Source organism: Silurus meridionalis, chromosome 15, assembly GCF_014805685.1.
Source record: "Silurus meridionalis isolate SWU-2019-XX chromosome 15, ASM1480568v1, whole genome shotgun sequence".
Classification (NCBI taxonomy): domain Eukaryota; kingdom Metazoa; phylum Chordata; class Actinopteri; order Siluriformes; family Siluridae; genus Silurus; species Silurus meridionalis.
Genome location: NC_060898.1, coordinates 24536815 through 24547867, shown reverse-complemented (window position 1 = coordinate 24547867; position 11053 = coordinate 24536815). Strand labels below are relative to the sequence as shown.

The following is an 11053-nucleotide window of genomic DNA, read 5'->3' as shown; positions in this document are numbered from 1 at the left end:
AGGAGGTGCACCAGTTAACAGCCTGGTGTAGAGCAACAACCTGTCTCTGAATGTGGACAAAAATAAAGAGATGGTTGTTGAATTCAGGAGAACACAGAGTGACAATTCTCCATCGATGAATCCTCAGTGGAGATCATCAAGAGTACCAAATTTCTTGGTGTTCACTTGGTGGATAACCTCACCTGGTCACTCAACACCAGCTCCATCACCAAGAAAGCCCAGCAGCATCTCTACTTCCTAAAAAGGCTGAGGAAAGCTCATCTCCCTCCCCCCATCCTGACCATGTTCTACAGAGGGACCATAGAGAGAATCCTGAGCAGCTGCATCACTGCCTGGTTTGGGAACTGCACCGTCTCGGATCGCAAGACCCTACAGAGGATAGTGAGAACAGCTGAGAAGATCATCGGAGTCTCTTTCCCCTCTATCATGGACATTTACACCACACGCTGCATCCGCAAAGCCAACAGCATTGTGGACGACCACATACACCCCTCACACACACACACACAAAACTGTGTGACTGATCTGTACAAACCGGACTCAACACACACTCATACTCACTTCGCATACCCATGATTCAGTACCACTCACACTACATCAACACAAAGTGTTTACATGCCGTTTTTGCACATCTTCCTGGATTGCTGCTATTTGCTCTTTTGCACAATATTCTGTCTACATTTTTGCTACTGTTCACTTTATCTCGTTACGACAGGTTTAATGGCAGAGCTATTTTGTGTTTTGCATGTTGTCCTGCACTGTCCTGTGTTGTCCTACACTGTCCTGTTTAGTCCTGCACTGTCTTGTGTTGTCCTGCACTGTCTTGTGTTGTCCTGCACTGTCCTGTGTTGTCCTGCACTGTCTTGTGTTGTCCTGCACTGTCTTGTGTTGTCCTGCACTGTCCTGTTTAGTCCTGCACTGTCTTGTGTTGTCCTGCACTGTCCTGTGTTGTCCTGCACTGTCTTGTGTTGTCCTGCACTGTCTTGTGTTGTCCTGCACTGTCCTGTGTTGTCCTACACTGTCCTGTTTAGTCCTGCACTGTCTTGTGTTGTCCTGCACTGTCCTGTGTTGTCCTACACTGTCCTGTTTAGTCCTGCACTGTCTTGTGTTGTCCTGCACTGTTTTGTGTTGTCCTGCACTGTCCTGTGTTGTCTTTTGCACTGTTTGCACCAGGTTGCACACATGCACTTTGTGTGGCAAGGATTTTTCTTACTAGTCCTCGGCCCTGTGTTTTCTGTTTCTGTGATTGTTGTTTTATGTTGTTTTATGTAGCATCAGGGTTCAGAAGGAACGTTGTTTCATTTCACAGCTATATATGGTTGAAATGACAATAAAATCTTCTTGACTTGAACACGCAATAATCAAAATATTAAAACATTAAAAGTCTTAATATGACTGAAAATATAAATAATTTTTAATTGTATTCATTGAATGTAATAAATACAATTTTTGGTTGTGTTAGTCATCTGATTAGTTTTTAGTTACATATTTTTCTTTTTTGTATGCATTACAATCATTTTACACTGTTAAACTATTAGATGGAAATAATCACCGTGTTTAGTGTCATTGAAAGAGCGAAACGTATTTTAACTGCACTTTCTGTATTGTTCACATGAAGCATCTGTACCTGGAGCAGTCATTTCATTTCACCAAAACATTACAGTCACTTCGTAAACGTAAGTGGTCAAATTACACCGTTTCGGTCAACCAATCACAAGCGAGAAATCCGAGCTTTACCTTCTGGCAGGAGATCAGATGGGGTTTAGGCTCGCGCGCACGGAGAGGCAGTCGGGGGTCAAAGGCTACCTGCGAGTCACGCGAGTCAACTGACTGCAAGTTGTAATTGTTAAAGCTGCAGTGTTTATTATTGTGAATCTGAGAGACACGGACAGGGACACGGACACGGACAGGGACAGACGCTGTGATGGAGCAACGGAAAGCTCTTTCCTTCAGCGTGGAATCGCTCATATCATGCGACAAAAACTCCAACGAGCGGCGAAAAAGTTCCGAGTACCCGTTCGTGTACAGTCAGTTCTCCTCACACCAAAAGCCGGAACATGTCCAACAGCACTGCGTCCAAACTTCACCCGTCAAGTCGGAGTCTCCAGAGCCGGAGGAGATGGAAGCTGCCTGGGTAATGAGCTCTGCGTTTTCACACACACGTAAGTTTCTCTGATTTTATTATATCCTCATTAAATAAATCAAATATAAACAGATTAAAATTGATTGTTTGGGAGAAAGCCTTTTTTTTTGTCTGGTTTTTGGTGTATCTCAGGAAAACTGGCTGGAACTCTACATGGATGAAACACCAGTCCAGAATAAAGCAACATGAACACATTTATTCACTTATCTGGACTTGTTTACAAACTTAAAAGATGGAACTTTTTATTTATTTATTTTTTGTGTATTTAGTGACAGATTTCATACTTTCTGTTTATGGATTTTTGTTCATTAATCAACACAAAATTGCATTGGTCAGAAAACACTCAAAATATGATGGAAATCTACTGTATTTAACACCAAGTACAGAGTGAGCGACTGTTTGTGTGAAGCATCAACATGATGTTCAGCTTCAGCGTGCTCTCAGTCCCTCACCAGGTTTTTTACTGAAGATTCTAAAGCATTTCTGTATGATGGATTCTGTACTTCTAAATGCTGTACTTGTTCATACTGTACATGTAAGAGAAATTTATATTCGAATCATTTCTGTGTTTGTTTGTTTTTTTTTTGTTAAGTCTTTTAAAATATCTCCAGCAAAAGTCACAAAATCATAAAATGTTTATATTCCACAATCATTGTTCTCTATGCATCACAAACCAAGCACAGAAACGTTGTTGGTATAAAAATGAACAGTGATTCAACAAATGACTCAGTAATAAGTAAAATAATGAGTTTTTTTAACTCCATTCCACAGGACAAGTGAGTTCACAGTGTACGCTGCGCAAACACAAGTCCAACCGTAAACCACGCACACCTTTTTCCACAGCTCAGCTGCTAGCACTTGAGCGAAAATTCCGGCAAAAGCAGTACCTGTCCATCGCTGAGCGTGCAGAGTTCTCCAGCTCACTCACGCTTACAGAGACTCAGGTGAAAATCTGGTTTCAGAACCGCCGTGCCAAGGCCAAGCGACTGCACGAGGCTGAACTGGAAAACTTAAACTGGCTACTAAATCTTCACTGACACCATGTCCATCTTTTGCTGTTACACTGCCTGTTGGACAACCAATCTGTAGCAACTCGTTTCCTTACCAGAGGTCCCTGGTGCCTGTTTCACCGCTTGGAGTTTATGGAACACCGCTGGGATATGGCTTGTATCACCTGGTGTAAAAAAAATGTAATGGGTAATACCTAAGTGGCCAAAAATAAAAAATAAAAACATTATGTAAGTAAAAAACACTGCATCAGTCCGAGATCTCAAAGTGCCTGACATGGGAAAAGGAGACTTTCACCTTTAATCATTCACTGATGGATTTTGATATCATTACAGTGAGTGGATGCACCATTGATATGTATTTATGTATGTATGTATGTATGTATGTGCACAGGTGTGTAAAGTATGTGATTTTTATTAATATTAATGTAATGTAATTCAAATTATTCTTTTATATACCAAATATTGATTAATTGCTATAATTGATTGATGTTTGCTGTTTAAATAAGTGTTTTTAATTCTATTAGCTTGAATTACCTAAAAACACACTGCAGGTTACTCGTCAAATCTGAAGACTTGGTTCATATGTAAATATACTGAATTATACACTGAAATTCTTTTGTGTGCTGCACTTCTAAAACATCGGGTTAGTGTTACACAAATTTGGATTATTAGGGTTACATTCTTTTGTCTTTAATGTGGCAGTACTCTTTTTTCTACACGGTTTTGCATATACTGTGTTGAAAACCGTCATATCATAAAACAAATAAACGCTAATTCTTTATTCAATAGTAAATAAAATTACTATACCTGGATTCTAAATATTGTAAGATGTTTTATTTTTCTCATGAATTGAAAAAATTGAACTGCTTTTATTTCAGGATGGAAATTCAGTGTTTTCAATAAAAGCCTAAAGATTTTTCACACAGCAGTTTAAGCATGTTAGTTGTAGTTCCAAAGTAATTAAGCCCCATGCCTCCATAATTTTTGACTACAGCACACTTTCCCTTATTAAGTCTAGGTCACCACTTATATATAATCTAATACACCACTTAAATAGACTGGTGTTAGAATGTCAACATGGAGTGTATCAGATTGATTTTTAGCCACCTTTTGTTTACACAGAACATCAATTTCTGATCTACGTCTATTTTCTTTTTTACTTTCCACCAATTTCTTAGTGTATGCAGCTGGATGTTTACAGTGATAATTTTTTTTTTAATTGCAGACATTTTATATTTATATGGATCCATGTATTTCTTTAGTAGATGGGGATGTGAAGAAATTTCAGGGTTAAAAGTTTTAAAGCAAAATTGCATTTTTGTTGCGCTAATGATCTGTTCTTTATTCGCGCTGATTTGACCTGAAATTTAAATTATATATTGTCTCGGCCCCCTCTACTGGTCTAAAGCAGAATCACACCATTACTATTGTGATTTTTTTTTTACTTTATTTTTGCTCTTATTGTTTTGATATACATTAAATATAAATATAAATTTGATAAATGTAGATTAAAGAGATCATTTAGAATCATACTGTTTGTGTAATAGGGAAAATTTCTCCATTAATGTCAGCTTAAAAATCCTGTGCTTTTTACATCTAGGCTCCTCATTAAACTTCAGTTATAGTTTACACATTGCTATAATAAAGAGGAGAATGCAAAATAATATTATTAATTTGTGAGGAAAAAATTTCTATTTTTTCACCTGAAACTGTTTGTGTATTATGTTAAAGGTGATTTTTTTTTTTTTTACTCGTTTTTTTACATGACAAAAACCTACAGTTTATAAAAAAAAGGGTGTGTGTAAAGTACTTGTAACCACTGTATATTGTACCAGCCACATTTTTTTTTACAAAAGGACAACACTGCCAAAAATCTATGTATGTAAGAGAAAATAGAGCAATCAGAAAATAGAAGCAATCAGCATTTGTCACAGATTCAGTATCCAAAACTATATGCACAAATGACAAATATATTACTAATCGAAGCTGAGGTCTTTTGTTACATGCCATGATGTTGGAGAAATTATCTCCAACTGTGGCAAATCTCACCTTCATACAAACTGAACATGTGTGGGACAAGCTCATGTTTAGTTAAAGATAATACAAGAACAACCCCCAAACTTTTTTTTACTTTACACACACAAAGCTGCATCAGGCTCTAAATTACCTCTCAGTCGTAAGTACATCTGAGTTCTGAATTGTTACGCTTTCTTCTTTTTGAGATATTAGTGCAGCTGGTGTTATGTAACATCCAGCAAACTGTTAAGAACAACTGAGAAATTCAATATTTCCAATCAAAGAGAACATCATCCAGAGGCAGACCAGGATGAAGCGGGCAGATCTGTGGAGAGGAGCAGGAACCGTGATCACTAAAACCTCAGGAGCATGTTTAACCCGACCGAAAGAGAGACAGAGAGAAGAAGGGTGACAGGGGGAGAGAAACAGAGAGAGAGAGAGAGAGAGAGAGAGAGAAGAGTGGTGACAGGGGGAGAGAGAGAGAGAGAGAAGAGGGGTGATAGGGGAGAGAGAGAGAGAGAGACAGAGAAGAAGAGTGATGGGGAAAGAGCGAGAGAGAGAGAGAAGAGTGGTGACAGGGGAGAGAGAGAGAGAGAGAGAGAAGAGGGGTGACGGGGAGAGAGAGAGAGAGAGATTAACAGGGGAGAGAGAGAGAGAGAGAGAAAGGGGTGACGGGGAGAGAGAGAGAAGAGTGGTGACAGGAGAGAGAGAGAGAGAGAGAGAGAGAGAGAGAGAGAGAGAGAGAGAAGAGGGGTGACAGGGGAGAGAGAGAGAGAGAGAGAGTGGTGACAGGAGAGAGAGAGAGAAGAGGGGTGACAGGAGGAGAGAGAGAGAGAGAGAGAAGAGGGGTGACAGGAGAGAGAGAGAGAGAGAGAGGGGTGACAGGAGGAGAGAGAGAGAGAGAGAGAGAGAGAGAGAGGAGGGGTGACAGGAGAGAGAGAGAGAGAGAGAGAGAGAGAGAAGAGGGGTGACAGGAGGAGGAGAGAGAGAGAGAGAGGGGTGACAGGAGAGAGAGAGAGAGAGAGAGGGGTGACGGGGAGAGAGAGATAAGAGGGGTGATAGGCGGAGAGAGAGAGAGAAGAGGGGTGACGGGGAGAGAAAGAGAAGAGGGGTGATATGGGGAGAGAGAGAGAGAGAGAGAAGAGGGGTGACGGGGAGAGAGAGAGAGAGTGAGAGAGAGAGAGAGAGAGAGAAAGGAGGGGTGACAGGGGAAAGAGAGAAAGAGAGAGAAGAGGGGTGACAGGAGGAGAGAGAGAGAAGAGGGGTGACGGGGAGAGAGAGAGAGAGAGAGAGAGAGGGGTGACAGGGGAGAGAGAGAGAGAGAGAGAGAGAGAGAGAGAGGAGGGGTGACAGGGGAGAGAGAGAGAGAGAGAGAGAGAGAGAGAGATTTGCAGTGCTTTTATTTCCGTTAATTTTGCTGCCCCGGCGGTGACGTGGCGTTTCTCCGTTGGACGGATTACACACGTGATTCAGATCAGGGTTAATATGTAACCTAGAGACGATCTCATTAATGTAGATGATGAAGCGGAAGTTCGCTGCTGTAGTTGACGTGAACGTGTTTAACACTGTAACATGGTGAGGTATTAATGCAGTGACTGAAGCAGATTTGAAAAGAGATGAGACTGTGAATGTGTGAGATGAGAGATGACTGTAAAATTATGACTGTTTTTATATTGAATCCAAATGTAAATATTAAATCAAGATGACTTTTTTTTACAAACAATAAACGTATAATTATAACTATTGTTGATTTCACAAGTAAAACTAAAGTGAAGACCTCCTAGTTAATGTGATCGCTGACTTTCATATCAATGCCTTCCATACCTGGCAAATTAAATGGGGACCCTCTGTTGTTGACTTTGTTTTCAGGAACACTATATAAGTTTATCTATTCAGAAGGCAGTGTTGGAAATGGAATTTGTCTTAAAGTACCCCACACCATATCATATGTTAGTGTTCTGATGGTCCACACACAGGAGGTACATCTGGGACTAAATTAAAAGCAATGGAGGACCATGAGTATTGCGGTGGTGTAGCTTCTCCACTAACAGGTTTTTAGATTTCTGAGCACAAACAGAACTTGGATTATATTTTCTGAAATATTCTGCCCCCTTAGTATCTATGATTCAAGAGCTTCTCTGAGCAATGGAAAAAGCCAGCTTTCGGTCCATGTTAAACGGTTGTCTCTGTTTTTTGCACAGGTGGACACTTCGGTATTAGTAGAGTTTCTGGTAATCATTAACTTCAAGGAGTAAAAAAAATAAACCATATTTGTTTTACTTCAAATTAATTTCATAGAGTGGAACTGGAATTCCCAGAGAAGATGCCCACAATATCTCGGTTCAAACCTAAAATAAACACAAACCTAATTAGAAAGACAGTGAGGTAGACCTAGGTTTAGATTGTAGTGAGGATTCTGGGAAGTTTAAGGTCTGAATAAATTGAGTACTTGTGCAAAATTTGTGAAAATGTAAAACTTTCATTTAAAAATTAGTGTTTGCATTTTTTTTTAAGTACACTGCTAGGCTAGCCGAATAAGTTCTTTGTATCATTGTCAAAAATTAATCAAAAAATAATAATCAAAAATTTATTTTGGAGAACATAAACTTGTTTTACTGAAAAGACATGTACAGTAGTCATTTTAAATAAGATGTGAATAATACACATGCATTATACATTTGTACTTTTTTTTTTTTGTTTAAAAATCATTTGAGAGCTCTACTTCACAGTAATGAAGTAACTGTAACACATTACATTTACTCTGCAGGAGGATCACCATGAGATTACTGTGCTGTCACCACATGGAAATCATGAAGATGGCTGTGGATGTTATTCTTTGGGTAGCCATAGGACTCTTAATTTGTTAAGAACAGTTTACACTCAAATAACAGAAGTATCTTGAATGAGGACCAGTTTCTTTTGAGTCTCGTTCCTCTAAAGGTTTCATCTTTAGATCACGGGATTTTCTTTATCGTCTCAGACTTGCTCTTTAGAGACACATTTGTAATTTGCAACTTAATATCCAGGCTTGTATATTTGTAAACAACATAAATGAAAGTTGTTCTAAAAGCTTACATGTTCTGATATGACATTGTGGCCCTGAACTATCTAAAGATCTTTAGGTTCATGGGTAATTACGAACAGTAGCTGTAGTAGAAAGCATTCACCTTAACTGTTAAATTCTGTAAAGCTGCTTTGAGATAATGTTTGTTGTGAAAAGCGCAATAGAAATAAACTTGACTTGACTAGTAATCAGTGGTTACAGCAGAAAAAAGCAATGTTTTGAAAATGATAAGATTTCTTCGGTGTAACTTAAAGGAAGTTACACAACGTTTTTTTATTTGTATTCAAATTAATGTTTCGTTTATGGCTTTCAGTTCACCTCTACTGCTATTGGTTCCAGATTAAAGCCATATTACTTTATAAAGGCAAATATCTAGAGCAGTCGATGGCTGTCTGTCACTTGCCATTGTGCCAGATATTATATTGGCATTTCACAAATGAGTCTGGGTGCCAATTAATTAGATGCGAAATGAGTGCTGGATGCCCTTGGCTGCTCTTGGATAGTGTTGTTACCATTGACTAAGAGCATGAGAGTACAAGAATGGAAACATTTTACCTGGTAACTCACGCACACACACACTCAACTGTGTTACTGACAGTGGTGGGCCGTGCATTTGGTACCTGGGCCTTCAGTGGAGACTTTCCCCGACTTAATACACCTCTTAATACCACCATCCCGTCGCAATTATAGAAACCATCAATACTGTACAAATACACAATATAACAACACGAGAGGTATTTCACATCTGGAGGTGAAAAGCATTTTATTAAAGCAACAAACCAAGTTAAGACTCCAAACCTCTACACTACAACCACAACTGTGCACCTACAACATCTGGAGCAGTTCACAATCAATATTTGTCTAATAACATGACAAAAACATTTAAATGTAAATAAAACACAACCTACTCACCAGAGATACAGACTTATAATGTGCAGCGCCCCCCAGAGGCTGTAATCCAGTGGAAGTGGAGATCAAACCCTTTCCCGGGCTGAGACACGCTAGCTAGCTTCGTGGTTGGCCAACCTCCTCACGATGTCTAGCTTTTCTTTAAATTGACTTTCAAAATGGATTTTTAATTATGTCTGAGACCAAATCAATTTATTTTCCTCCGTAGGCATAAAAAAGTCTAACTCAGATGTATGAACGTGTGCAGAGCTACACACGTGTTTTACCAGTCGAACTCGGCTGTAACAGTTTCCCTCTGACCAACCAATCAGAGGATGGAAAATGCTTATGCTATTGTGGGCCAGTGAGCTGCCCTGTGAGGAGAATCTGAAATCTGATTGGATAAAGAAACAGACCTGTTGTTAATATTCTTTAAGGTAAAAAGGCCAGTGGTACTGATTCTGAAGGCTCTGGGCAGATTAAACTTGACATGGCAGCACATAGAGGCTGAAATCTGATTGGACAAAAAAAAATCTAACATCTTTACACATACTGGAAGCAGTGCAGCCGAGAGAAACACTACAAAATTAAGAGAATAAACATTTGGGAATAAATTAAAACAATTTCATGAAACAAATATTAGAATTTAGGTTGTAAATGTAGGTCAGTGCTTCTGATAGTATTTAGTCCAGCAGAGAAGGATTTACTGGCCCCTGACTGCCCACCACTGATTTCTGATCTGTACAACCTGGACTCAACACACACTCATACTCATTTCACACATCCATGTCTTCAGCACCACTCATTACCACAAACTGTTCACATGCCGTTTCTGCACGTGTCTTTTTCCTTTCTGCTGCTGCTGTTCTGCACAAACCCTTTTGTTCACATTTTGTTTAATTACAAGTTCACTCCTGTACTCATTTCTCTCTTACACACTGCTCTGTGTAATATACAGTAGGTTTACTGGGTGGCACTATTATGTGTTTTGTGTATTTTTCCCACACTGTCTCATGTTGTCTATCTTGCACTGTTTGCACCAGTTTGCATACGATGCATTTTATGTGGCGAAGACACGTACTAGTCCTTAACTCTGTGCTCTGTTATGTAGCTTTATGTTGTTTAATGTAGCACCAGGGTTCTGGAGCAACGTTGTCTCATTTCACTGTGTACTGCGTCACATATATATATATATATATATATATGGTTGTGATGACAATAAAAGCTTCTTGACTTGACCCAGTGTAAAAGGTAAGTGTTTGCCATGAGATTTACTACCTTATAACTTTCTATCTATGTGTTTGTGTCCATGCATGCATGACAGGGAGAGAGAGAGAGAGTGTGTGTGTGTGTGTGTGTGTGTACTTGAAGATCCTGGCTATGTGACTAAAGGATGAAATTATGTCTGTCATACAATATAGAATATAAAATTATTAGCTTTACAAAACTACTGTTTTAATAATTATGATTAATATATAAATCATCTTAATAAGCAATTCTGAATCGTGACTGTATTCATGACTGTACAATCTTTTGCTCACAATTAATATGAAATTTGACTAATGAGGTACTGAACTGTTGCAGGTATTTTGCATAGTATGATGCATGATGAAATACAGCACAGCAGTGGTTCTATATACAGAAACTGAAAAATATGTCTGTCTGGTGTCTTATGTGTCAGATTAGCTGAGTCTGTGCAGAGTTGGAGGAAATAGTGGTGTGAGGTGGTAGCTCAGTGGTTAAGGCATCAGACTTAGGGCAAGGGCCCGAACCCTTCCCTGCTCAGTTGTGTGTTGCTCTGGACAAGGGGTTCTGCCAAATGCCATAAATGAAAATAATGTGGTTGCATTCTTTTATGGCCTTGCTATGATCTTAGCTCATCATTTATTAGGCCATTTGGACAAGATGGTTTTAAATGGGTTTTATACACAA

At 39.2% G+C, this 11053-nt stretch overlaps 1 pseudogene; it reads left to right on the top strand.

The window, feature by feature from the left end:
• The first annotated feature begins 1616 nt into the window (after positions 1 to 1616).
• On the top strand, positions 1617 to 3965 carry LOC124398011 (annotated as a pseudogene).
• The last annotated feature ends 7088 nt before the right edge of the window (positions 3966 to 11053 follow it).